Source organism: Cetorhinus maximus, chromosome 21 (genome assembly GCF_964194155.1).
Source record: "Cetorhinus maximus chromosome 21, sCetMax3.hap1.1, whole genome shotgun sequence".
NCBI lineage: Eukaryota > Metazoa > Chordata > Chondrichthyes > Lamniformes > Cetorhinidae > Cetorhinus > Cetorhinus maximus.
Window position 1 is genome coordinate 34,417,257 of NC_135899.1, and position 27,746 is coordinate 34,445,002.

Consider the following 27,746-nt stretch of genomic DNA (forward strand, 5'->3'; position numbering starts at 1 on the left):
TTTGTGCGTGTGTGTGAGAATGTTTGTGTGCGTGTGTGTGAGCGAGATTGAGAATGTTTCCGTGTGAGAGAGAGAATGATTCTGTGTGTGAGAGAATTTTTGTGTGTGAGAGAGAATGTTTCTGTGTGTGTGAGAAAGAGAATGTTTCTGTGTGTGTGAGAGAGAAAATGTTTGTGTGTGTGAGAGAGAGAATGTGTCCGTGTGTGTGAGAGAGAGAGAATGTTTGTGTGTGTGAGACAGAGAATGTGTCCGTGTGTGAGAGAGAGAATGTGTCCGTGTGTGAGAGAGAGAATGTTTCCGTGTGTGAGAGAGAATGCTTGTGTGTGTGTGTGTGTGTGTGTGTGTGAGAGAATGTTTCTGTGTGGGAGACAGAATGTTTCTGTATGTGTGAGAGAGAGAATGTTTCTGTATGTGTGAGAGAGAGAATGTTTGTGTGTGTGAGAGAGAGAGAATGTTTCCGTGTGTGAGAGAGAGAGAGAATGTTTCCGTGTGTGAGAGAGAGAGAGAATGTTTGTGTGTGTTTGAGAGAGAGAGAATGTTTCCATGTGTGTGTGAGAGAATGTTTCTGTGTGTGTGTGTGTGTGAGAGAATGTTTGTGTGTGTGTGTGAGAGAGAATGTTTGTGTGTGTGTGATAGAGAATGTTTGTGTGTGTGTGAGAGAGAGAGAATGTTTGTGTGTGTGAGAGAGAGAGAATGTTTGTGTGTGTGTGAGAGAGAGAATGTTTGTGTGTGTGTGTGAGAGAGAGAGATGGTTTGTGTGTGTGAGAGAGAGAATGTTTGTGTGTGTGAGAGAATGTTTGTGTGTGTGAGAGAGAATGTGTGTGTGTGTGAGAAAATGTTTGTGTGTGTGAGAGAAAATGTTTGTGTGTGTGAGAGGGTGAGAATGTTTCTGTGTGTGTGAGAGAGAGAATGTGTGTGTGTGTATGTGAGAGAGAGAATGTTTCTGTGTGTCTGAGAGAGAATATTTCCGTGTGTGAGAGAGAGAATGTTTGTGTGTGTGTGTGTGAGAGAGAATGTTTGTGTGTGTGTGACAAAGAGAACGTTTCTGTGTGTGAGAGAGAATGTTTGTGTGTGTGTGTGAGAGAGAATGTTTGTGTGTGTGTGACAAAGAGAACGTTTCTGTGTGTGAGAGAGAATGTTTGTGCGTGTGTGTGTGTGTGTGTGAGAGAGAGAATGTTTGTGCGTGTGTGAAAGAGAATGTTTGTGCGTGTATGGGAGAGAATGTTTGTGTGGGAGATTGTTTGTGTGTGTGAGAGAGAGAATATTTGTGTGTGCGAGAGTGAGAATGTTTGTGTGTGTGTGTGAGAGAGAATGTTTCTCTGTGTGAGAGAGAGAATGTTTGTGTGTGTGTGTGAGAGAGAATGTTTCTCTGTGTGAGAGAGAGAATGTTTCTGTGTGTGAGAGAGAGAATGTTTCTGTGTGTGAGAGAGAGAATGTTTCTGTGTGTGTGTGAGAGAGAATATTTGTGTGTGCGAGAGTGAGAATGTTTTTGTGTGTGTGTGAGAGAGAATGTTTCTCTGTGTGAGAGAGAGAATCTTTGTGTGTGTGTGTGAGAGAGAATGTTTCTCTGTGTGAGAGAGAGAATGTTTCTGTGTGTGAGAGAGAGAATGTTTGTGTGTGAGAGAGAGAGAATGTTTCTGTGTGTGTGTGTGAGAGAATGTTTCCGTGTGTGTGTGAGAGAATGTTTCCGTGTGTGTGTGAGAGAATGATTCTGTGTGTGTGTGAGAGAATGTTTCTGTGTGTGTGTGTGAGAGAATGTTTGTGTGTGTGTGAGAGTGAGAATGTTTGAGTGTGTGTGTGAGAGAGAATATTTCCGTGTGTGTGTGTGAGAGAATGTTTGTGTGTGTGTGTGAGAGAATGTTTCTGTGTGAGAGAATGTTTCCGTGTGAGAGAATGTTTCTGTGTGGGAGAGAGAATGTTTCTGTATGTGTGTGTGAGAGAGAATGTTTCTGTGTGTGAGAGAGAGATTGTTTCTGTGTGTGAGAGAGAGAATGTTTCTGTGTGTGTGTGAGAGAGAATGTTTCTGTGTGTGTGTGTGAGAGAATGTTTCTGTGTGTGTGTGAGAGAGAATATTTGTGTGTATGAGAGTGAGAATGTTTGTGTGTGTGTGAGAGAATGTTACTGTGTGTGTGTGTGAGAGAGAGAATGTTTGTGTGTGTGTGACAGAATGTTTGTGCGTGTGTGTGAGAATGTTTGTGTGCGTGTGTGTGAGCGAGATTGAGAATGTTTCCGTGTGAGAGAGAGAATGATTCTGTGTGTGAGAGAATTTTTGTGTGTGAGAGAGAATGTTTCTGTGTGTGTGAGAAAGAGAATGTTTCTGTGTGTGTGTGAGAGGGAATGTTTGTGTGTGAGTGTGTGAGAGAGAATGTTTGTGTGTGTGTGAGAGAGTGAGAATGTTTGTGTGTGTGAGACAGAGAATGTGTCCGTGTGTGAGAGAGAGAGAATGTTTCCGTGTGTGAGAGAGAGAATGTTTGTGTGTGTGTGAGAGAATGTTTCCGTGTGTGTGTGAGAGAATGTTTGTGTGTGTGTGTGTGTGTGTGAGAGAATGTTTCTGTGTGAGAGAATGTTTCTGTGTGGGAGAGAGAATGTTTCTGTATGTGTGTGTCAGAGAGAATGTTTGTGTGTGTGTGAGTGAGAATGTTTGTGTGTGTGAGAGAGAGAGAATGTTTCCGTGTGTGAGAGAGATAATATTTCCGTGTGTGAGAGAGAGAGAGAATGTTTGTGTGTGAGAGAGAGAGAGAGAATGTTTCTGTGTGTGTGAGAGAGAGAATGTTTCCATGTGTGTGAGAGAGAGAATGTTTGTGTGTGTGGGAGAGAATGTTTCTGTGTGTGTGTGAGAGAGAATGTTTGTGTGTGTGAGAGAGAGAGAATGTTTGTGTGTGTGTGAGAGAGAGAATGTTTCCGTGTGTGTGTGAGAGAATGTTTCCGTGTGTGTGTGAGAGAATGTTTCTGTGTGTGTGTGAGAGAATGTTTCTGTGTGTGTGTGTGTGAGAATGTTTGTGTGTGTGTGAGAGTGAGAATGTTTGAGTGTGTGAGAGAGAGAGAATGTTTCCGTGTGTGTGAGAGAGAATGTTTGTGTGTGTTTGAGAGAGAGAATGTTACTATGTGTGTGAGAGAGAGAATGTTTCCGTGTGTGTGTGAGAGAATGTTTCTGTGTGTGTGTGAGAGAGAGAATGTTTGTGTGTTTGTGTGTGTGTCAGAGAGAGAATGTTTCCATGTGTGTGAGAGACAATGTTTCTGTGTGTGTGAGAGATAGAGAATGTTTGTGTGTGTGAGAGAACGTTTCCGTGTGTGTGAGAGAACGTTTCCGTGTGTGTGAGAGAATGTTTGTGTGTGTGAGAGAGAATGTGTGTGTGTGTGAGTAAATGTTTGTGTGTGAGAGAGAAAATGTTTGTGTGTGTGAGAGAGAGAATGTGTCCGTGTGTGTGAGAGACAGAGAATGTTTGTGTGTGTGAGACAGACAATGTGTCCGTGTGTGAGAGAGAGAATGTGTCCGTGTGTGAGAGAGAGAGAATGTTTGTGTGTGTGCGTGAGAGAATGTTTCGGTGTGAGAGAATGTTTGTGTGTGTGAGAATGTTTCCGTGTGTGAGAGAGAGAGAGAATGTTTCCGTGTGTGAGAGAGAGAGAGAATGTTTGTGTGTGTTTGAGAGAGAGAATGTTTCCATGTGTGTGTGAGAGAATGTTTCTGTGTGTGTGTGAGAGAGAATGTTTGTGTGTGTGTGAGAGAGAATGTTTGTGTGTGTGTGAGAGAGAATGTTTGTGTGTGTGAGAGAGAGAGAATGTTTCCGTGTGTGAGAGAGAGATAATGTTTCCGTGTGTGTGAGAGAGAGAATGTTTGTGTGTGTGTGTGTGAGAGAGAATGTTTCCGTGTGTGAGAGAGAGAGAGAATGTTTGTGTGTGTGAGAGAGAGAGAGAATGTTTCTGTGTGTGTCAGAGAGAGAGAATGTTTCTGTGTGTGTGAGAGAGAGAGAATGTTTCCGTGTGTGAGAGAGAGAGAGAATGTTTCTGTGTGTGTGAGAGAGAGAGAATGTTTCCGTGTGTGAGAGAGAGAGAGAATGTTTCCGTGTGTGTGAGAGAGAGAGAGAATGTTTCTGTGTGTGTCAGAGAGAGAATGTTTCCATGTGTGTGAGAGACAATGTTTCTGTGTGTGTGAGAGAGAGAGAATGTTTGTGTGTGTGAGAGAACGTTTCCGTGTGTGTGAGAGAATGTTTCCGTGTGTGTGAGAGAATGTTTGTGTGTGTGAGAGAGAATGTGTGTGTGTGTGAGAAAATGTTTGTGTGTGTGAGAGAGAAAATGTTTGTGTGTGTGTGTGAGAGAGAGAATGTGTCCGTGTCTGTGAGAGAGAGAGAATGTTTGTGTGTGTGAGACAGAGAATGTTTCCGTGTGTGAGAGAGAGAATGTTTCCGTGTGTGTGTGTGAGAGAATGTTTCTGTGTGTGTGTGAGAGAGAGAATGTTTGTGTGTGTGTGTGAGAGAGAGAATGTTTGTGTGTGTGTGATAGAGAACGTTTGTGTGTGTGTGTGAGAGAGAATGTTTCAGTGTGTGTGAGAGAGAGAATGTTTGTGTGTGTGTGTGAGAGAGAGAATGTTTGTGTGTGTGTGAGAGAATATTTGTGTGTGTGTGTGAGAGAGAATGCGTGTGTGTGTGTGAGAGAATGTTTCTGTGTGTCATAGTGAGAATGTTTGTGTGTGTGTGAGAGACAGTAAGAATGTTTGTGTGTGTGTGAGAGAGAGAATGTTTGTGCGTGTGAGAGATTGATTCCGTGTGTGTGTGAGAGAGAGAATGTTTGTGTGTGTGAGAAAGAGAATGTTTGTGTGTGAGAGTGAAAATGTTTGTGTGTGTGAGAGAGAGTGAGAATGTTTGTGTGTGTGTGTGAGAGAGAATGTTTCTGTGTGTGAGAGAGAATGTTTCCTTGTGTGTGAGAGAATGTTTGTGTGTGTGTGAGAGAATGTTTGTGTGTGTGTGAGAGAGAATGTTTGTGTGTGTGTGTGAGAGAGAGAATTTTTGTGTGTGTGAGAGAATGTTTGTGCGTGTGTGGGAGAGAATGATTGTGTGTGTGTGAGAATGTTTGTTTGTGTGAGAGTGAGAATGTTTTTGTGTGTTTGTGAGAGAATGTTTCCGTGTGTGTGAGAATGTTTCTCTGTGTGTGTGTGTGTGTGATAGAATATTTGTGTGTGTGTGAGAATATTTGTGTGTGTGAGAGAATTTTTGTGTGTGTGAGAGAGAATGTGTCCGTGTGTGAGAGAGAGAATGTTTCCGTGTGTGAGAGAGAGAGAATGCTTGTGTGTGTGTGTGTGTGTGTGAGAGAATGTTTCTGTGTGGGAGACAGAATGTTTCTGTATGTGTGAGAGAGAGAATGTTTCTGTATGTGTGAGAGAGAGAATGTTTGTGTGTGTGAGAGAGAGAGAATGTTTCCGTGTGTGAGAGAGAGAGAGAATGTTTCCGTGTGTGAGAGAGAGAGAGAATGTTTGTGTGTGTTTGAGAGAGAGAGAATGTTTCCATGTGTGTGTGAGAGAATGTTTCTGTGTGTGTGTGTGAGAGAATGTTTGTGTGTGTGTGTGAGAGAGAATGTTTGTGTGTGTGTGATAGAGAATGTTTGTGTGTGTGTGAGAGAGAGAGAATGTTTGTGTGTGTGAGAGAGAGAGAATGTTTGTGTGTGTGTGAGAGAGAGAATGTTTGTGTGTGTGTGTGAGAGAGAGAGATGGTTTGTGTGTGTGAGAGAGAGAATGTTTGTGTGTGTGAGAGAATGTTTGTGTGTGTGAGAGAGAATGTGTGTGTGTGTGAGAAAATGTTTGTGTGTGTGAGAGAAAATGTTTGTGTGTGTGAGAGGGTGAGAATGTTTCTGTGTGTGTGAGAGAGAGAATGTGTGTGTGTGTATGTGAGAGAGAGAATGTTTCTGTGTGTCTGAGAGAGAATATTTCCGTGTGTGTGAGAGAGAGAATGTTTGTGTGTGTGTGTGTGAGAGAGAATGTTTGTGTGTGTGTGACAAAGAGAACGTTTCTGTGTGTGAGAGAGAATGTTTGTGTGTGTGTGTGAGAGAGAATGTTTGTGTGTGTGTGACAAAGAGAACGTTTCTGTGTGTGAGAGAGAATGTTTGTGTGTGTGTGTGTGTGTGAGAGAGAGAGAATGTTTGTGCGTGTGTGAAAGAGAATGTTTGTGCGTGTATGGGAGAGAATGTTTGTGTGGGAGATTGTTTGTGTGTGTGTTAGAGAGAATATTTGTGTGTGCGAGAGTGAGAATGTTTGTGTGTGTGTGTGAGAGAGAATGTTTCTCTGTGTGAGAGAGAGAATGTTTGTGTGTGTGTGTGAGAGAGAATGTTTCTCTGTGTGAGAGAGAGAATGTTTCTGTGTGTGAGAGAGAGAATGTTTCTGTGTGTGAGAGAGAGAATGTTTCTGTGTGTGTGTGAGAGAGAATATTTGTGTGTGCGAGAGTGAGAATGTTTTTGTGTGTGTGTGAGAGAGAATGTTTCTCTGTGTGAGAGAGAGAATCTTTGTCTGTGTGTGTGAGAGAGAATGTTTCTCTGTGTGAGAGAGAGAATGTTTCTGTGTGTGAGAGAGAGAATGTTTGTGTGTGAGAGAGAGAGAATGTTTCTGTGTGTGTGTGTGAGAGAATGTTTCCGTGTGTGTGTGTGAGAGAATGTTTCCGCGTGTGTGTGAGAGAATGTTTCTGTGTGTGTGTGAGAGAATGTTTCTGTGTGTGTGTGTGAGAGAATGTTTGTGTGTGTGTGAGAGTGAGAATGTTTGAGTGTGTGAGAGAGAGAGAATATTTCCGTGTGTGTGTGTGAGAGAATGTTTGTGTGTGTGTGTGAGAGAATGTTTCTGTGTGAGAGAATGTTTCCGTGTGAGAGAATGTTTCTGTGTGGGAGAGAGAATGTTTCTGTATGTGTGTGTGAGAGAGAATGTTTCTGTGTGTGAGAGAGAGATTGTTTCTGTGTGTGGGAGAGAGAATGTTTCTGTGTGTGTGTGAGAGAGAATGTTTCTGTGTGTGTGTGTGAGAGAATGTTTCTGTGTGTGTGTGAGAGAGAATATTTGTGTGTATGAGAGTGAGAATGTTTGTGTGTGTGTGAGAGAATGTTACTGTGTGTGTGTGTGAGAGAGAGAATGTTTGTGTGTGTGTGACAGAATGTTTGTGCGTGTGTGTGAGAATGTTTGTGTGCGTGTGTGTGAGCGAGATTGAGAATGTTTCCGTGTGAGAGAGAGAATGATTCTGTGTGCGAGAGAATTTTTGTGTGTGAGAGAGAATGTTTCTGTGTGTGTGAGAAAGAGACTGTTTCTGTGTGTGTGTGAGAGGGAATGTTTGTGTGTGAGTGTGTGATAGAGAACGTTTGTGTGTGTGTGAGAGAATATTTGTGTGTGTGTGTGAGAGAGAATGCTTGTGTGTGTGTGAGATAGAATGTTTCTGTGTGTGTGAGAGAATGTTTCTGTGTGTCAGAGTGAGAATGTTTGTGTGTGTGTGAGAGACAGTAAGAATGTTTGTGTGTGTGTGAGAGAGAGAATGTTTGTGTGTGTGTGAGAGATTGTTTCCGTGTGTGTGTGAGAGAGAGAATGTTTGTGTGTGTGAGAGAGAGAATGTTTGTGTGTGTGAGAGTGAGAATGTTTGAGTGTGTGAGAGAGAATGTTTCCGTGTGTGAGAGAGAGAGAATTTTTGTGTGTGTTTGAGAGAGAGAATGTTTCCGTGTGTGAGAGAGAGAATGTTTCCGTGTGTGTGTGAGAGAATGTTTCTGTGTGTGTGTGTGAGAGAATGTTTCTGTGTGTGTGTGAGAGAGAGAATGTTTGTGTGTGTGTGTGTGAGAGAGAGAATGTTTGTGTGTGTGTGATAGAGAACGTTTGTGTGTGTGTGAGAGAATATTTGTGTGTGTGTGAGAGAGAGAATGCGTGTGTGTGTGTGAGATAGAATGTTTCTGTGTGTGTGAGAATGTTTCTGTGTGTCAGAGTGAGAATGTTTGTGTGTGTGTGAGAGACAGTAAGAATGTTTGTGTGTGTGTGAGAGAGAGAATGTGTGTGTGTGTGTGAGAGATTGTTTCCGTGTGTGTGTGAGAGAGAGAATGTTTCTGTGTGTGAGAGAGAGAATGTTTGTGTGTGTGAGTGAAAATGTTTGTGTGTGTGAGAGAGAGTGAGAATGTTTGTGTGTGTGTGTGAGAGAGAATGTTTGTGTGTGTGAGAGAGAATGTTTCCTTGTGTGTGAGAGAATGTTTGTGTGTGTGTGAGAGAATGTTTGTGTGTGTGAGAGAGAGAATGTTTGTGTGTGTCTGTGAGAGAGAGAATTTTTGTGTGTGTGAGAGAATGTTTGTGCGTGTGTGGGAGAGAATGATTGTGTGTGTGTGAGAATGTTTGTGTGAGAGTGAGAATGTTTTTGTGTGTTTGTGAGACAATGTTTCCGTGTGTGTGAGAATGTTTCTGTGTGTGTGTGATAGAATATTTGTGTGTGTGAGAGAATATTTGTGTGTGTGAGAGAATTTTTGTGTGTGTGTGAGAATGTTTCCGTGTGTGTGAGAGAGAATGTTTCTGTGTGTGTGTGAGAGAGAGAATGTTTGTGTGTGTGTGTGTGTGTCAGAGCGAGAATGTTTCCATGTGTGTGAGAGACAATGTTTCTGTGTGTGTGAGAGAGAGAGAATGTTTGTGTGTGTGAGAGAACGTTTCCGTGTGTGTGAGAGAATGTTTCCGTGTGTGTGAGAGAATGTTTGTGTGTGTGAGAGAGAATGTGTGTGTGTGTGAGAAAATGTTTGTGTGTGTGAGAGAGAAAATGTTTCCGTGTGTGTGTGTGAGAGAATGTTTGTGTGTGTGTGTGTGTGTGTGAGAGAATGTTTCTGTGTGAGAGAATGTTTCTGTGTGAGAGAATGTTTCTGTGTGGGAGAGGGAATGTTTCTGTATGTGTGTGTGAGAATGTTTGTGTGTGTGAGAGAGAGAATGTTTGTGTGTGTGAGAGAGAGAGAATGTTTCCGTGTGTAAGAGAGAGAGAGAATGTTTCCGTGTGTGAGAGAGAGAGAGAATGTTTGTGTGTGTTTGAGAGAGAGAGAATGTTTCCATGTGTGTGTGAGAGAATGTTTCTGTGTGTGTGTGTGAGAGAATGTTTGTGTGTGTGTGTGAGAGAGAGAATGTTTGTGTGTGTTTGAGAGAGAGAGAATGTTTCCATGTGTGTGTGAGAGAATGTTTGTGTGTGTGTGAGAGAGAGAGAATGTTTGTGTGTGTGTGATAGAGAATGTTTGTGTGTGTGTGATAGAGGATGTTTGTGTGTGTGTGTGATTGAGAATGTTTGTGTCTGTGTGTGAGAGAGAGAATGTTTGTGTGTGTGTGTGAGAGAGAGAGAATGTTTGTGTGTGTGTGATAGAGAATGTTAGTGTGTGGGTGAGAGAATATTTGTGTGTGTGTGTGAGAGAGAATGTTTGTGTGTGTATATGTGTGAGAGAGAGAATGTGTGTGTGTGAGAGAGAATGTTTGTGTGGGAGATTGTTTGTGTGTGTGTGAGAGAGAATATTTGTGTGTGCGAGATTGAGAATGTTTGTGTGTGTGTGAGCGAGAGAATGTTTCTGTGTGTGAGAGAGAGAATGTTTCTGTGTGTGAGAGAGAATGTTTCTGTGTGTGAGAGAGAGAATGTTTCTGTGTGTGTGTGAGAGAGAATATTTGTGTGTATGAGAGTGAGAATGTTTGTGTGTGTGTGAGAGAATGTTACTGTGTGTGTGTGAGAGAGAGAGAATGTTTGTGTGTGTGTGACAGAATGTTTGTGCGTGTGTGTGAGAATGTTTGTGTGCGTGTGTGTGAGCGAGAGTGAGAATGTTTCCGTGTGAGAGAGAGAATGATTCTGTGTGTGAGAGAATTTTTGTGTGTGAGAGAGAATGTTTCTGTGTGTGTGTGAGAGGGAATGTTTGTGTGTGAGTGTGTGAGAGAGAATGTTTGTGTGTGTGTGAGACAGAGAATGTGTCCGTGTGTGAGAGAGAGAGAATGTTTCCGTGTGTGAGAGAGAGAATGTTTGTGTGTGTGTGTGTGAGAGAATGTTTCCGTGTGTGTGTGAGAGAATGTTTGTGTGTGTGTGTGTGTGTGTGAGAGAGAATGTTTCTGTGTGAGAGAATGTTTCTGTGTGGGAGAGAGAATGTTTCTGTATGTGTGTGTGAGAGAGAATGTTTGTGTGTGTGTGAGAGTGAGAATGTTTGTGTGTGTGAGAGAGAGAGAATGTTTCCGTGTGTGAGAGAGAGATAATGTTTCCGTGTGTGAGAGAGAGAGAGAATGTTTGTGTGTGTGAGAGAGACAGAGAATGTTTCTGTGTGTGAGAGAGAGAATGTTTCCATGTGTGTGAGAGAGAGAATGTTTGTGTGTGTGTGAGAGAGAGAATGTTTCTGTGTGTGTGTGAGAGAGAATGTTTGTGTGTGTGAGAGAGAGAGAATGTTTGTGTATGTGAGAGAGAGAAAATGTTTGTGTGTGTGTGAGAGAGAGAATGTTTCCATGTGTGTGTGAGAGAATGATTCCGTGTGTGTGTGAGAGAATGTTTCTCTGTGTGTGTGAGAGAATGTTTCTGTGTGTGTGTGTGTGTGTGTGTGTGAGAATGTTTGTGTGTGTGTGAGAGTGAGAATGTTTGAGTGTGTGAGAGAGAGAGAATGTTTCCGTGTGTGAGAGAGAGAGAATGTTTGTGTGTGTTTGAGAGAGAGAATGTTTCCATGTGTGTGAGAGAGAGAATGTTTCCGTGTGTGTGTGAGAGAATGTTTCTGTGTGTGTGTGTGAGAGAATGTTTCTGTGTGTGAGAGAGAGAATGTTTGTGTGTGTGTGTGAGAGAGAGAATGTTTGTGTATGTGTGATAGAGAATGTTTGTGTGTGTGTGAGAGAATATTTGTGTGTCTGTGTGAGAGAGAATGTGTGTGTGTGTGTGAGATAGAATGTTTCTGTGTGTGTGAGAGAATGTTTCTGTGTGTCAGAGTGAGAATGTTTGTGTGTGTGTGAGAGATAGTAAGAATGTTTGTGTGTGTGTGAGAGAGAGAATGTTTGTGTGTGTGTGAGAGATTGTTTCCGTGTGTGTGTGAGACAGAGAATGTTTGTGTGTGTGAGAGAGAGAATGTTTGTGTGTGTGAGTGAAAATGTTTGTGTGTGTGAGAGAGAGTGAGAATGTTTGTGTGTGTGTGTGAGAGAGAATGTTTCTGTGTGTGAGAGAGAATGTTTCCTTGTGTGTGAGAGAATGTTTGTGTGTGTGTGAGAGAATGTTTGTGTGTGTGTGGGAGAGAATGTTTGTGTGTGTGTGTGAGAGAGAGAATTTTTGTGTGTGTGAGAGAATGTTTGTGCGTGTGTGGGAGAGAATGATTGTGTGTGTGTGAGAATGTTTGTGTGAGAGTGAGAATGTTTTTGCGTGTTTGTGAGAGAATGTTTCCGTGTGTGTGAGAATGTTTCTGTGTGTGTGTGTGTGTGATAGAATATTTGTGTGTGTGTGAGAATATTTGTGTGTGTGAGAGAATTTTTGTGTGTGTGTGAGAGAATGTTTCCGTGTGTGTGTGAGAGAGAATGTTTCTGTGTGTGTGTGAGAGAGAGAATGTTTGTGTGTGTGTGTGTGTGTCAGAGAGAGGATGTTTCCATGTGTGTGAGAGACAATGTTTCTGTGTGTGTGAGAGATAGAGAATGTTTGTGTGTGTGAGAGAACGTTTCCGTGTGTGTGAGAGAACGTTTCCGTGTGTGTGAGAGAATGTTTGTGTGTGTGAGAGAGAATGTGTGTGTGTGTGAGTAAATGTTTGTGTGTGAGAGAGAAAATGTTTGTGTGTGTGAGAGAGAGAATGTGTCCGTGTGTGTGAGAGACAGAGAATGTTTGTGTGTGTGAGACAGACAATGTGTCCGTGTGTGAGAGAGAGAATGTGTCCGTGTGTGAGAGAGAGAGAATGTTTGTGTGTGTGCGTGAGAGAATGTTTCGGTGTGAGAGAATGTTTGTGTGTGTGAGAATGTTTCCGTGTGTGAGAGAGAGAGAGAATGTTTCCGTGTGTGAGAGAGAGAGAGAATGTTTGTGTGTGTTTGAGAGAGAGAATGTTTCCATGTGTGTGTGAGAGAATGTTTCTGTGTGTGTGTGAGAGAGAATGTTTGTGTGTGTGTGAGAGAGAATGTTTGTGTGTGTGTGAGAGAGAATGTTTGTGTGTGTGAGAGAGAGAGAATGTTTCCGTGTGTGAGAGAGAGATAATGTTTCCGTGTGTGTGAGAGAGAGAATGTTTGTGTGTGTGTGTGTGAGAGAGAATGTTTCCGTGTGTGAGAGAGAGAGAGAATGTTTGTGTGTGTGAGAGAGAGAGAGAATGTTTCTGTGTGTGTGAGAGAGAGAGAATGTTTCCGTGTGTGAGAGAGAGAGAGAATGTTTCTGTGTGTGTGAGAGAGAGAGAATGTTTCCGTGTGTGAGAGAGAGAGAGAATGTTTCCGTGTGTGTGAGAGAGAGAGAGAATGTTTCTGTGTGTGTCAGAGAGAGAATGTTTCCATGTGTGTGAGAGACAATGTTTCTGTGTGTGTGAGAGAGAGAGAATGTTTGTGTGTGTGAGAGAACGTTTCCGTGTGTGTGAGAGAATGTTTCCGTGTGTGTGAGAGAATGTTTGTGTGTGTGAGAGAGAATGTGTGTGTGTGTGAGAAAATGTTTGTGTGTGTGAGAGAGAAAATGTTTGTGTGTGTGTGTGAGAGAGAGAATGTGTCCGTGTCTGTGAGAGAGAGAGAATGTTTGTGTGTGTGAGACAGAGAATGTTTCCGTGTGTGAGAGAGAGAATGTTTCCGTGTGTGTGTGTGAGAGAATGTTTCTGTGTGTGTGTGAGAGAGAGAATGTTTGTGTGTGTGTGTGAGAGAGAGAATGTTTGTGTGTGTGTGATAGAGAACGTTTGTGTGTGTGTGTGAGAGAGAATGTTTCAGTGTGTGTGAGAGAGAGAATGTTTGTGTGTGTGTGTGAGAGAGAGAATGTTTGTGTGTGTGTGAGAGAATATTTGTGTGTGTGTGTGAGAGAGAATGCGTGTGTGTGTGTGAGAGAATGTTTCTGTGTGTCATAGTGAGAATGTTTGTGTGTGTGTGAGAGACAGTAAGAATGTTTGTGTGTGTGTGAGAGAGAGAATGTTTGTGCGTGTGAGAGATTGATTCCGTGTGTGTGTGAGAGAGAGAATGTTTGTGTGTGTGAGAAAGAGAATGTTTGTGTGTGAGAGTGAAAATGTTTGTGTGTGTGAGAGAGAGTGAGAATGTTTGTGTGTGTGTGTGAGAGAGAATGTTTCTGTGTGTGAGAGAGAATGTTTCCTTGTGTGTGAGAGAATGTTTGTGTGTGTGTGAGAGAATGTTTGTGTGTGTGTGAGAGAGAATGTTTGTGTGTGTGTGTGAGAGAGAGAATTTTTGTGTGTGTGAGAGAATGTTTGTGCGTGTGTGGGAGAGAATGATTGTGTGTGTGTGAGAATGTTTGTTTGTGTGAGAGTGAGAATGTTTTTGTGTGTTTGTGAGAGAATGTTTCCGTGTGTGTGAGAATGTTTCTCTGTGTGTGTGTGTGTGTGATAGAATATTTGTGTGTGTGTGAGAATATTTGTGTGTGTGAGAGAATTTTTGTGTGTGTGAGAGAGAATGTTTCTGTGTGTGTGTGAGAGAGAGAATGTTTGTGTGTGTGTGTGTGTGTCAGAGAGAGAATGTTTCCATGTGTGTGAGAGACAATGTTTCTGTGTGTGTGAGAGAGAGAGAATGTTTGTGTGTGTGAGAGAACGTTTCCGTGTGTGTGAGAGAATGTTTCCGTGTGTGTGAGAGAATGTTTGTGTGTGTGAGAGAGAATGTGTGTGTGTGTGAGAAAATGTTTGTGTGTGTGAGAGAGAAAATGTTTGTGTGTGTGAGAGAGAGAATGTGTCCGTGTGTGTGAGAGAGAGAGAATGTTTGTGTGTGTGAGACAGAGAATGTGTCCGTGTGTGAGAGAGAGAATGTGTCCGTGTGTGAGAGAGAGAATGTTTCCGTGTGTGAGAGAGAGAGAATGCTTGTGTGTGTGTGTATGTGTGTGAGAGAATGTTTCTGTGTGGGAGACAGAATGTTTCTGTATGTGTGAGAGAGAGAATGTTTCTGTATGTGTGAGAGAGAGAATGTTTGTGTGTGTGAGAGAGAGAGAATGTTTCCGTGTGTGAGAGAGAGAGAGAATGTTTCCGTGTGTGAGAGAGAGAGAGAATGTTTGTGTGTGTTTGAGAGAGAGAGAATGTTTCCATGTGTGTGTGAGAGAATGTTTCTGTGTGTGTGTGTGAGAGAATGTTTGTGTGTGTGTGTGAGAGAGAATGTTTGTGTGTGTGTGTGAGAGAGAATGTTTGTGTGTGTGTGATAGAGAATGTTTGTGTGTGTGTGAGAGAGAGAGAATGTTTGTGTGTGTGTGAGAGAGAGAATGTTTGTGTGTGTGTGTGAGAGAGAGAGATGGTTTGTGTGTGTGAGAGAGAGAATGTTTGTGTGTGTGAGAGAATGTTTGTGTGTGTGAGAGAGAATGTGTGTGTGTGTGAGAAAATGTTTGTGTGTGTGAGAGAAAATGTTTGTGTGTGTGAGAGGGTGAGAATGTTTCTGTGTGTGTGAGAGAGAGAATGTGTGTGTGTGTATGTGAGAGAGAGAATGTTTCTGTGTGTCCGAGAGAGAATATTTCCGTGTGTGAGAGAGAGAATGTTTGTGTGTGTGTGTGTGAGAGAGAATGTTTGTGTGTGTGTGACAAAGAGAACGTTTCTGTGTGTGAGAGAGAATGTTTGTGTGTGTGTGTGAGAGAGAATGTTTGTGTGTGTGTGACAAAGAGAACGTTTCTGTGTGTGAGAGAGAATGTTTGTGTGTGTGTGTGTGTGTGTGTGTGAGAGAGAGAATGTTTGTGCGTGTGTGAAAGAGAATGTTTGTGCGTGTATGGGAGAGAATGTTTGTGTGGGAGATTGTTTGTGTGTGTGTGAGAGAGAATATTTGTGTGTGCGAGAGTGAGAATGTTTGTGTGTGTGTGTGAGAGAGAATGTTTCTCTGTGTGAGAGAGAGAATGTTTGTGTGTGTGTGTGAGAGAGAATGTTTCTCTGTGTGAGAGAGAGAATGTTTCTGTGTGTGAGAGAGAGAATGTTTCTGTGTGTGAGAGAGAGAATGTTTCTGTGTGTGTGTGAGAGAGAATATTTGTGTGTGCGAGAGTGAGAATGTTTTTGTGTGTGTGTGAGAGAGAATGTTTCTCTGTGTGAGAGAGAGAATCTTTGTGTGTGTGTGTGAGAGAGAATCTTTCTCTGTGTGAGAAAGAGAATGTTTCTGTGTGTGAGAGAGAGAATGTTTGTGTGTGAGAGAGAGAGAATGTTTCTGTGTGTGTGTGTGAGAGAATGTTTCCGTGTGTGTGTGTGAGAGAATGTTTCCGTGTGTGTGTGAGAGAATGTTTCTGTGTGTGTGTGAGAGAATGTTTCTGTGTGTGTGTGTGAGAGAATGTTTGTGTGTGTGTGAGAGTGAGAATGTTTGTGTGTGAGAGAGAGAGAATATTTCCGTGTGTGTGTGAGAGAATGTTTGTGTGTGTGTGTGAGAGAATGTTTCTGTGTGAGAGAATGTTTCCGTGTGAGAGAATGTTTCTGTGTGGGAGAGAGAATGTTTCTGTATGTGTGTGTGAGAGAGAATGTTTCTGTGTGTGAGAGAGAGATTGTTTCTGTGTGTGAGAGAGAGAATGTTTCTGTGTGTGTGTGAGAGAGAATGTTTCTGTGTGTGTGTGTGAGAGAATGTTTCTGTGTGTGTGTGAGAGAGAATATTTGTGTGTATGAGAGTGAGAATGTTTGTGTGTGTGTGAGAGAATGTTACTGTGTGTGTGTGTGAGAGAGAGAATGTTTGTGTGTGTGTGACAGAATGTTTGTGCGTGTGTGTGAGAATGTTTGTGTGCGTGTGTGTGAGCGAGAGTGAGAATGTTTCCGTGTGAGAGAGAGAATGATTCTGTGTGTGAGAGAATTTTTGTGTGTGAGAGAGAATGTTTCTGTGTGTGTGAGAAAGAGAATGTTTCTGTGTGTGTGAGAGAGAAAATGTTTGTGTGTGTGAGAGAGAGAATGTGTCCGTGTGTGTGAGAGAGAGAGAATGTTTGTGTGTGTGAGACAGAGAATGTGTCCGTGTGTGAGAGAGAGAATGTGTCCGTGTGTGAGAGAGAGAATGTTTCCGTGTGTGAGAGAGAGAGAATGCTTGTGTGTGTGTGTGTGTGTGTGTGAGAGAATGTTTCTGTGTGGGAGACAGAATGTTTCTGTATGTGTGAGAGAGAGAATGTTTCTGTATGTGTGAGAGAGAGAATGTTTGTGTGTGTGAGAGAGAGAGAATGTTTCCGTGTGTGAGAGAGAGAATGTTTCCGTGTGTGAGAGAGAGAGAGAATGTTTGTGTGTGTTTGAGAGAGAGAGAATGTTTCCATGTGTGTGTGAGAGAATGTTTCTGTGTGTGTGTGTGTGAGAGAATGTTTGTGTGTGTGTGAGAGAGAATGTTTGTGTGTGTGTGATAGAGAATGTTTGTGTGTGTGTGAGAGAGAGAGAATGTTTGTGTGTGTGAGAGAGAGAGAATGTTTGTGTGTGTGTGAGAGAGAGAATGTTTGTGTGTGTGTGTGAGAGAGAGAGATGGTTTGTGTGTGTGAGAGAGAGAATGTTTGTGTGTGTGAGAGAATGTTTGTGTGTGTGAGAGAGAATGTGTGTGTGTGTGAGAAAATGTTTGTGTGTGTGAGAGAAAATGTTTGTGTGTGTGAGAGGGTGAGAATGTTTCTGTGTGTGTGAGAGAGAGAATGTGTGTGTGTGTATGTGAGAGAGAGAATGTTTCTGTGTGTCTGAGAGAGAATATTTCCGTGTGTGAGAGAGAGAATGTTTGTGTGTGTGTGTGTGAGAGAGAATGTTTGTGTGTGTGTGACAAAGAGAACGTTTCTGTGTGTGAGAGAGAATGTTTGTGTGTGTGTGTGAGAGAGAATGTTTGTGTGTGTGTGACAAAGAGAACGTTTCTGTGTGTGAGAGAGAATGTTTGTGCGTGTGTGTGTGTGTGTGTGTGAGAGAGAGAATGTTTGTGCGTGTGTGAAAGAGAATGTTTGTGCGTGTATGGGAGAGAATGTTTGTGTGGGAGATTGTTTGTGTGTGTGTGAGAGAGAATATTTGTGTGTGCGAGAGTGAGAATGTTTGTGTGTGTGTGAGAGAGAGAATGTTTCTCTGTGTGAGAGAGAGAATGTTTGTGTGTGTGTGTGAGAGAGAATGTTTCTCTGTGTGAGAGAGAGAATGTTTCTGTGTGTGAGAGAGAGAATGTTTCTGTGTGTGAGAGAGAGAATGTTTCTGTGTGTGTGTGAGAGAGAATATTTGTGTGTGCGAGAGTGAGAATGTTTTTGTGTGTGTGTGAGAGAGAATGTTTCTCTGTGTGAGAGAGAGAATCTTTGTGTGTGTGTGTGTGAGAGAGAATGTTTCTCTGTGTGAGAGAGAGAATGTTTCTGTGTGTGAGAGAGAGAATGTTTGTGTGTGAGAGAGAGAGAATGTTTCTGTGTGTGTGTGTGAGAGAATGTTTCCGTGTGTGTGTGCGAGAGAATGTTTCCGTGTGTGTGTGAGAGAATGTTTCTGTGTGTGTGTGAGAGAATGTTTCTGTGTGTGTGTGTGAGAGAATGTTTGTGTGTGTGTGAGAGAGAGAATGTTTCTCTGTGTGAGAGAGAGAATGTTTGTGTGTGTGTGTGAGAGAGAATGTTTCTCTGTGTGAGAGTGAGAATGTTTGAGTGTGTGTGTGAGAGAGAATGTTTCCGTGTGTGTGTGTGAGAGAATGTTTCTGTGTGTGTGTGAGAGAGAGATTGTTTGTGTGTGTGTGTGAGAGAGAGAATGTTTGTGTGTGTGTGATAGAGAACGTTTGTGTGTGTGTGTGAGAGAGAATGTTTCCGTGTGTGTGAGAGAGAGAATGTTTGTGTGTGTGTGTGAGAGAGAGAATGTTTGTGTGTGTGTGAGAGAATATTTGTGTGTGTGTGTGAGAGAGAATGCGTGTGTGTGTGAGATAGAATGTTTCTGTGTGTGTGAGAGAATGTTTCTGTGTGTCATAGTGAGAATGTTTGTGTGTGTGTGAGAGACAGTAAGAATGTTTGTGTGTGTGTGAGAGAGAGAATGTTTGTGTGTGTGAGAGATTGATTCCGTGTGTGTGTGAGAGAGAGAATGTTTGTGTGTGTGAGAGAGAGAATGTTTGTGTGTGAGAGTGAAAATGTTTGTGTGTGTGAGAGAGAGTGAGAATGTTCGTGTGTGTGTGTGAGAGAGAATGTTTCTGTGTGTGAGAGAGAATGTTTCCTTGTGTGTGAGAGAATGTTTGTGTGTGTGTGAGAGAATGTTTGTGTGTGTGTGAGAGAGAATGTTTGTGTGTGTGTGTGAGAGAGAGAATTTTTGTGTGTGTGAGAGAATGTTTGTGCGTGTGTGGGAGAGAATGATTGTGTGTGTGTGAGAATGTTTGTTTGTGTGAGAGTGAGAATGTTTTTGTGTGTTTGTGAGAGAATGTTTCCGTGTGTGTGAGAATGTTTCTGTGTGTGTGTGTGTGTGATAGAATATTTGTGTGTGTGTGAGAATATTTGTGTGTGTGAGAGAATTTTTGTGTGTGTGTGAGAGAATGTTTCTGTGTGTGTGTGAGAGAGAGAATGTTTGTGTGTGTGTGTGTGTGTCAGAGAGAGAATGTTTCCATGTGTGTGAGAGACAATGTTTCTGTGTGTGTGAGAGAGAGAGAATGTTTGTGTGTGTGAGAGAGAGAGAATGTTTCCGTGTGTGAGAGAGAGAGAGAATGTTTCCGTGTGTGAGAGAGAGAGAGAATGTTTGTGTGTGTTTGAGAGAGAGAGAATGTTTCCATGTGTGTGTGACAGAATGTTTCTGTGTGTGTGTGTGAGAGAATGTTTGTGTGTGTGTGTGAGAGAGAATGTTTGTGTGTGTGTGTGAGAGAGAATGTTTGTGTGTGTGTGATAGAGAATGTTTGTGTGTGTGTGAGAGAGAGAGAATGTTTGTGTGTGTGAGAGAGAGAGAATGTTTGTGTGTGTGTTAGAGAGAGAATGTTTGTGTGTGTGTGTGAGAGAGAGAGATGGTTTGTGTGTGTGAGAGAGAGAATGTTTGTGTGTGTGAGAGAATGTTTGTGTGTGTGAGAGAGAATGTGTGTGTGTGTGAGAAAATGTTTGTGTGTGTGAGAGAAAATGTTTGTGTGTGTGAGAGGGTGAGAATGTTTCTGTGTGTGTGAGAGAGAGAATGTGTGTGTGTGTATGTGAGAGAGAGAATGTTTCTGTGTGTCTGAGAGAGAATATTTCCGTGTGTGAGAGAGAGAATGTTTGTGTGTGTGTGTGTGAGAGAGAATGTTTGTGTGTGTGTGACAAAGAGAACGTTTCTGTGTGTGAGAGAGAATGTTTGTGTGTGTGTGTGAGAGAGAATGTTTGTGTGTGTGTGACAAAGAGAACGTTTCTGTGTGTGAGAGAGAATGTTTGTGCGTGTGTGTGTGTGTGTGTGTGAGAGAGAGAATGTTTGTGCGTGTGTGAAAGAGAATGTTTGTGCGTGTATGGGAGAGAATGTTTGTGTGGGAGATTGTTTGTGTGTGTGTGAGAGAATATTTGTGTGTGCGAGAGTGAGAATGTTTGTGTGTGTGTGTGAGAGAGAATGTTTCTCTGTGTGAGAGAGAGAATGTTTGTGTGTGTGTGTGAGAGAGAATGTTTCTCTGTGTGAGAGAGAGAATGTTTCTGTGTGTGAGAGAGAGAATGTTTCTGTGTGTGAGAGAGAGAATGTTTCTGTGTGTGTGTGAGAGAATATTTGTGTGTGCGAGAGTGAGAATGTTTTTGTGTGTGTGTGAGAGAGAATGTTTCTCTGTGTGAGAGAGAGAATCTTTGTGTGTGTGTGTGAGAGAGAATGTTTCTCTGTGTGAGAGAGAGAATGTTTCTGTGTGTGAGAGAGAGAATGTTTGTGTGTGAGAGAGAGAGAATGTTTCTGTGTGTGTGTGTGAGAGAATGTTTCCGTGTGTGTGTGAGAGAATGTTTCCGTGTGTGTGTGAGAGAATGTTTCTGTGTGTGTGTGAGAGAATGTTTCTGTGTGTGTGTGTGAGAGAATGTTTGTGTGTGTGTGAGAGTGAGAATGTTTGAGTGTGTGTGTGAGAGAGAATATTTCCGTGTGTGTGTGTGAGAGAATGTTTGTGTGTGTGTGTGAGAGAATGTTTCTGTGTGAGAGAATGTTTCCGTGTGAGAGAATGTTTCTGTGTGGGAGAGAGAATGTTTCTGTATGTGTGTGTGAGAGAGAATGTTTCTGTGTGTGAGAGAGAGATTGTTTCTGTGTGTGAGAGAGAGAATGTTTCTGTGTGTGTGTGAGAGAGAATGTTTCTGTGTGTGTGTGTGAGAGAATGTTTCTGTGTGTGTGTGAGAGAGAATATTTGTGTGTATGAGAGTGAGAATGTTTGTGTGTGTGTGAGAGAATGTTACTGTGTGTGTGTGTGAGAGAGAGAATGTTTGTGTGTGTGTGACAGAATGTTTGTGCGTGTGTGTGAGAATGTTTGTGTGCGTGTGTGTGAGCGAGATTGAGAATGTTTCCGTGTGAGAGAGAGAATGATTCTGTGTGTGAGAGAATTTTTGTGTGTGAGAGAGAATGTTTCTGTGTGTGTGAGAAAGAGAATGTTTCTGTGTGTGTGAGAGAGAAAATGTTTGTGTGTGTGAGAGAGAGAATGTGTCCGTGTGTGTGAGAGAGAGAGAATGTTTGTGTGTGTGAGACAGAGAATGTGTCCGTGTGTGAGAGAGAGAATGTGTCCGTGTGTGAGAGAGAGAATGTTTCCGTGTGTGAGAGAGAATGCTTGTGTGTGTGTGTGTGTGTGTGAGAGAATGTTTCTGTGTGGGAGACAGAATGTTTCTGTATTTGTGAGAGAGAGAATGTTTCTGTATGTGTGAGAGAGAGAATGTTTGTGTGTGTGAGAGAGAGAGAATGTTTCCGTGTGTGAGAGAGAGAGAGAATGTTTCCGTGTGTGAGAGAGAGAGAGAATGTTTGTGTGTGTTTGAGAGAGAGAGAATGTTTCCATGTGTGTGTGAGAGAATGTTTCTGTGTGTGTGTGTGTGTGAGAGAATGTTTGTGTGTGTGTGTGAGAGAGAATGTTTGTGTGTGTGTGATAGAGAATGTTTGTGTGTGTGTGAGAGAGAGAGAATGTTTGTGTGTGTGAGAGAGAGAGAATGTTTGTGTGTGTGTGAGAGAGAGAATGTTTGTGTGTGTGTGTGAGAGAGAGAGATGGTTTGTGTGTGTGAGAGAGAGAATGTTTGTGTGTGTGAGAGAATGTTTGTGTGTGTGAGAGAGAATGTGTGTGTGTGTGAGAAAATGTTTGTGTGTGTGAGAGAAAATGTTTGTGTGTGTGAGAGGGTGAGAATGTTTCTGTGTGTGTGAGAGAGAGAATGTGTGTGTGTGTATGTGAGAGAGAGAATGTTTCTGTGTGTCTGAGAGAGAATATTTCCGTGTGTGAGAGAGAGAATGTTTGTGTGTGTGTGTGTGAGAGAGAATGTTTGTGTGTGTGTGACAAAGAGAACGTTTCTGTGTGTGAGAGAGAATGTTTGTGTGTGTGTGTGAGAGAGAATGTTTGTGTGTGTGTGACAAAGAGAACGTTTCTGTGTGTGAGAGAGAATGTTTGTGCGTGTGTGTGTGTGTGTGTGAGAGAGAGAATGTTTGTGCGTGTGTGAAAGAGAATGTTTGTGCGTGTATGGGAGAGAATGTTTGTGTGGGAGATTGTTTGTGTGTGTGAGAGAGAGAATATTTGTGTGTGCGAGAGTGAGAATGTTTGTGTGTGTGTGTGAGAGAGAATGTTTCTCTGTGTGAGAGAGAGAATGTTTGTGTGTGTGTGTGAGAGAGAATGTTTCTCTGTGTGAGAGAGAGAATGTTTCTGTGTGTGAGAGAGAGAATGTTTCTGTGTGTGAGAGAGAGAATGTTTCTGTGTGTGTGTGAGAGAGAATATTTGTGTGTGCGAGAGTGAGAATGTTTTTGTGTGTGTGTGAGAGAGAATGTTTCTCTGTGTGAGAGAGAGAATCTTTGTGTGTGTGTGTGAGAGAGAATGTTTCTCTGTGTGAGAGAGAGAATGTTTCTGTGTGTGAGAGAGAGAATGTTTGTGTGTGAGAGAGAGAGAATGTTTCTGTGTGTGTGTGTGAGAGAATGTTTCCGTGTGTGTGTGAGAGAATGTTTCCGTGTGTGTGTGAGAGAATGATTCTGTGTGTGTGTGAGAGAATGTTTCTGTGTGTGTGTGTGAGAGAATGTTTGTGTGTGTGTGAGAGTGAGAATGTTTGAGTGTGTGTGTGAGAGAATATTTCCGTGTGTGTGTGTGAGAGAATGTTTGTGTGTGTGTGTGAGAGAATGTTTCTGTGTGAGAGAATGTTTCCGTGTGAGAGAATGTTTCTGTGTGGGAGAGAGAATGTTTCTGTATGTGTGTGTGAGAGAGAATGTTTCTGTGTGTGAGAGAGAGATTGTTTCTGTGTGTGAGAGAGAGAATGTTTCTGTGTGTGTGTGAGAGAGAATGTTTCTGTGTGTGTGTGTGAGAGAATGTTTCTGTGTGTGTGTGAGAGAGAATATTTGTGTGTATGAGAGTGAGAATGTTTGTGTGTGTGTGAGAGAATGTTACTGTGTGTGTGTGTGAGAGAGAGAATGTTTGTGTGTGTGTGACAGAATGTTTGTGCGTGTGTGTGAGAATGTTTGTGTGCGTGTGTGTGAGCGAGATTGAGAATGTTTCCGTGTGAGAGAGAGAATGATTCTGTGTGTGAGAGAATTTTTGTGTGTGAGAGAATGTTTCTGTGTGTGTGAGAAAGAGAATGTTTCTGTGTGTGTGTGAGAGGGAATGTTTGTGTGTGAGTGTGTGAGAGAGAATGTTTGTGTGTGTGTGAGAGAGTGAGAATGTTTGTGTGTGTGAGACAGAGAATGTGTCCGTGTGTGAGAGAGAGAGAATGTTTCCGTGTGTGAGAGAGAGAATGTTTGTGTGTGTGTGAGAGAATGTTTCCGTGTGTGTGTGAGAGAATGTTTGTGTGTGTGTGTGTGTGTGTGAGAGAATGTTTCTGTGTGAGAGAATGTTTCTGTGTGGGAGAGAGAATGTTTCTGTATGTGTGTGTCAGAGAGAATGTTTGTGTGTGTGTGAGTGAGAATGTTTGTGTGTGTGAGAGAGAGAGAATGTTTCCGTGTGTGAGAGAGAGATAATGTTTCCGTGTGTGAGAGAGAGAGAGAATGTTTGTGTGTGTGAGAGAGACAGAGAATGTTTCTGTGTGTGAGAGAGAGAATGTTTCCATGTGTGTGAGAGAGAGAATGTTTGTGTGTGTGTGAGAGAGAGAATGTTTCTGTGTGTGTGTGAGAGAGAATGTTTGTGTGTGTGTGTGAGAGAGAGAGATGGTTTGTGTGTGTGAGAGAGAGAATGTTTGTGTGTGTGAGAGAATGTTTGTGTGTGTGAGAGAGAATGTGTGTGTGTGTGAGAAAATGTTTGTGTGTGTGAGAGAAAATGTTTGTGTGTGTGAGAGGGTGAGAATGTTTCTGTGTGTGTGAGAGAGAGAATGTGTGTGTGTGTATGTGAGAGAGAGAATGTTTCTGTGTGTCTGAGAGAGAATATTTCCGTGTGTGTGAGAGAGAGAATGTTTGTGTGTGTGTGTGTGTGTGAGAGAGAATGTTTGTGTGTGTGTGACAAAGAGAACGTTTCTGTGTGTGAGAGAGAATGTTTGTGTGTGTGTGTGAGAGAGAATGTTTGTGTGTGTGTGACAAAGAGAACGTTTCTGTGTGTGAGAGAGAATGTTTGTGTGTGTGTGTGTGTGTGTGTGTGAGAGAGAGAATGTTTGTGCGTGTGTGAAAGAGAATGTTTGTGCGTGTATGGGAGAGAATGTTTGTGTGGGAGATTGTTTGTGTGTGTGAGAGAGAGAATATTTGTGTGTGCGAGAGTGAGAATGTTTGTGTGTGTGTGTGAGAGAGAATGTTTCTCTGTGTGAGAGAGAGAATGTTTGTGTGTGTGTGTGAGAGAGAATGTTTCTCTGTGTGAGAGAGAGAATGTTTCTGTGTGTGAGAGAGAGAATGTTTCTGTGTGTGAGAGAGAGAATGTTTCTGTGTGTGTGTGAGAGAGAATATTTGTGTGTGCGAGAGTGAGAATGTTTTTGTGTGTGTGTGAGAGAGAATGTTTCTCTGTGTGAGAGAGAGAATCTTTGTGTGTGTGTGTGAGAGAGAATGTTTCTCTGTGTGAGAGAGAGAATGTTTCTGTGTGTGAGAGAGAGAATGTTTGTGTGTGAGAGAGAGAGAATGTTTCTGTGTGTGTGTGTGAGAGAATGTTTCCGTGTGTGTGTGAGAGAATGTTTCCGTGTGTGTGTGAGAGAATGATTCTGTGTGTGTGTGAGAGAATGTTTCTGTGTGTGTGTGTGAGAGAATGTTTGTGTGTGTGTGAGAGTGAGAATGTTTGAGTGTGTGTGTGAGAGAATATTTCCGTGTGTGTGTGTGAGAGAATGTTTGTGTGTGTGTGTGAGAGAATGTTTCTGTGTGAGAGAATGTTTCCGTGTGAGAGAATGTTTCTGTGTGGGAGAGAGAATGTTTCTGTATGTGTGTGTGAGAGAGAATGTTTCTGTGTGTGAGAGAGAGATTGTTTCTGTGTGTGAGAGAGAGAATGTTTCTGTGTGTGTGTGAGAGAGAATGTTTCTGTGTGTGTGTGTGAGAGAATGTTTCTGTGTGTGTGTGAGAGAGAATATTTGTGTGTATGAGAGTGAGAATGTTTGTGTGTGTGTGAGAGAATGTTACTGTGTGTGTGTGTGAGAGAGAGAATGTTTGTGTGTGTGTGACAGAATGTTTGTGCGTGTGTGTGAGAATGTTTGTGTGCGTGTGTGTGAGCGAGATTGAGAATGTTTCCGTGTGAGAGAGAGAATGATTCTGTGTGTGAGAGAATTTTTGTGTGTGAGAGAATGTTTCTGTGTGTGTGAGAAAGAGAATGTTTCTGTGTGTGTGTGAGAGGGAATGTTTGTGTGTGAGTGTGTGAGAGAGAATGTTTGTGTGTGTGTGAGAGAGTGAGAATGTTTGTGTGTGTGAGACAGAGAATGTGTCCGTGTGTGAGAGAGAGAGAATGTTTCCGTGTGTGAGAGAGAGAATGTTTGTGTGTGTGTGAGAGAATGTTTCCGTGTGTGTGTGAGAGAATGTTTGTGTGTGTGTGTGTGTGTGTGAGAGAATGTTTCTGTGTGAGAGAATGTTTCTGTGTGGGAGAGAGAATGTTTCTGTATGTGTGTGTCAGAGAGAATGTTTGTGTGTGTGTGAGTGAGAATGTTTGTGTGTGTGAGAGAGAGAGAATGTTTCCGTGTGTGAGAGAGATAATATTTCCGTGTGTGAGAGAGAGAGAGAATGTTTGTGTGTGAGAGAGAGAGAGAGAATGTTTCTGTGTGTGTGAGAGAGAGAATGTTTCCATGTGTGTGAGAGAGAGAATGTTTGTGTGTGTGGGAGAGAATGTTTCTGTGTGTGTGTGAGAGAGAATGTTTGTGTGTGTGAGAGAGAGAGAATGTTTGTGTGTGTGTGAGAGAGAGAATGTTTCCGTGTGTGTGTGAGAGAATGTTTCCGTGTGTGTGTGAGAGAATGTTTCTGTGTGTGTGTGAGAGAATGTTTCTGTGTGTGTGTGTGTGAGAATGTTTGTGTGTGTGTGAGAGTGAGAATGTTTGAGTGTGTGAGAGAGAGAGAATGTTTCCGTGTGTGTGAGAGAGAATGTTTGTGTGTGTTTGAGAGAGAGAATGTTACTATGTGTGTGAGAGAGAGAATGTTTCCGTGTGTGTGTGAGAGAATGTTTCTGTGTGTGTGTGAGAGAGAGAATGTTTGTGTGTTTGTGTGTGTGTCAGAGAGAGAATGTTTCCATGTGTGTGAGAGACAATGTTTCTGTGTGTGTGAGAGATAGAGAATGTTTGTGTGTGTGAGAGAACGTTTCCGTGTGTGTGAGAGAACGTTTCCGTGTGTGTGAGAGAATGTTTGTGTGTGTGAGAGAGAATGTGTGTGTGTGTGAGTAAATGTTTGTGTGTGAGAGAGAAAATGTTTGTGTGTGTGAGAGAGAGAATGTGTCCGTGTGTGTGAGAGACAGAGAATGTTTGTGTGTGTGAGACAGACAATGTGTCCGTGTGTGAGAGAGAGAATGTGTCCGTGTGTGAGAGAGAGAGAATGTTTGTGTGTGTGCGTGAGAGAATGTTTCGGTGTGAGAGAATGTTTGTGTGTGTGAGAATGTTTCCGTGTGTGAGAGAGAGAGAGAATGTTTCCGTGTGTGAGAGAGAGAGAGAATGTTTGTGTGTGTTTGAGAGAGAGAATGTTTCCATGTGTGTGTGAGAGAATGTTTCTGTGTGTGTGTGAGAGAGAATGTTTGTGTGTGTGTGAGAGAGAATGTTTGTGTGTGTGTGAGAGAGAATGTTTGTGTGTGTGAGAGAGAGAGAATGTTTCCGTGTGTGAGAGAGAGATAATGTTTCCGTGTGTGTGAGAGAGAGAATGTTTGTGTGTGTGTGTGTGAGAGAGAATGTTTCCGTGTGTGAGAGAGAGAGAGAATGTTTGTGTGTGTGAGAGAGAGAGAGAATGTTTCTGTGTGTGTCAGAGAGAGAGAATGTTTCTGTGTGTGTGAGAGAGAGAGAATGTTTCCGTGTGTGAGAGAGAGAGAGAATGTTTCTGTGTGTGTGAGAGAGAGAGAATGTTTCCGTGTGTGAGAGAGAGAGAGAATGTTTCCGTGTGTGTGAGAGAGAGAGAGAATGTTTCTGTGTGTGTCAGAGAGAGAATGTTTCCATGTGTGTGAGAGACAATGTTTCTGTGTGTGTGAGAGAGAGAGAATGTTTGTGTGTGTGAGAGAACGTTTCCGTGTGTGTGAGAGAATGTTTCCGTGTGTGTGAGAGAATGTTTGTGTGTGTGAGAGAGAATGTGTGTGTGTGTGAGAAAATGTTTGTGTGTGTGAGAGAGAAAATGTTTGTGTGTGTGTGTGAGAGAGAGAATGTGTCCGTGTCTGTGAGAGAGAGAGAATGTTTGTGTGTGTGAGACAGAGAATGTTTCCGTGTGTGAGAGAGAGAATGTTTCCGTGTGTGTGTGTGAGAGAATGTTTCTGTGTGTGTGTGAGAGAGAGAATGTTTGTGTGTGTGTGTGAGAGAGAGAATGTTTGTGTGTGTGTGATAGAGAACGTTTGTGTGTGTGTGTGAGAGAGAATGTTTCAGTGTGTGTGAGAGAGAGAATGTTTGTGTGTGTGTGTGAGAGAGAGAATGTTTGTGTGTGTGTGAGAGAATATTTGTGTGTGTGTGTGAGAGAGAATGCGTGTGTGTGTGTGAGAGAATGTTTCTGTGTGTCATAGTGAGAATGTTTGTGTGTGTGTGAGAGACAGTAAGAATGTTTGTGTGTGTGTGAGAGAGAGAATGTTTGTGCGTGTGAGAGATTGATTCCGTGTGTGTGTGAGAGAGAGAATGTTTGTGTGTGTGAGAAAGAGAATGTTTGTGTGTGAGAGTGAAAATGTTTGTGTGTGTGAGAGAGAGTGAGAATGTTTGTGTGTGTGTGTGAGAGAGAATGTTTCTGTGTGTGAGAGAGAATGTTTCCTTGTGTGTGAGAGAATGTTTGTGTGTGTGTGAGAGAATGTTTGTGTGTGTGTGAGAGAGAATGTTTGTGTGTGTGTGTGAGAGAGAGAATTTTTGTGTGTGTGAGAGAATGTTTGTGCGTGTGTGGGAGAGAATGATTGTGTGTGTGTGAGAATGTTTGTTTGTGTGAGAGTGAGAATGTTTTTGTGTGTTTGTGAGAGAATGTTTCCGTGTGTGTGAGAATGTTTCTCTGTGTGTGTGTGTGTGTGATAGAATATTTGTGTGTGTGTGAGAATATTTGTGTGTGTGAGAGAATTTTTGTGTGTGTGAGAGAGAATGTGTCCGTGTGTGAGAGAG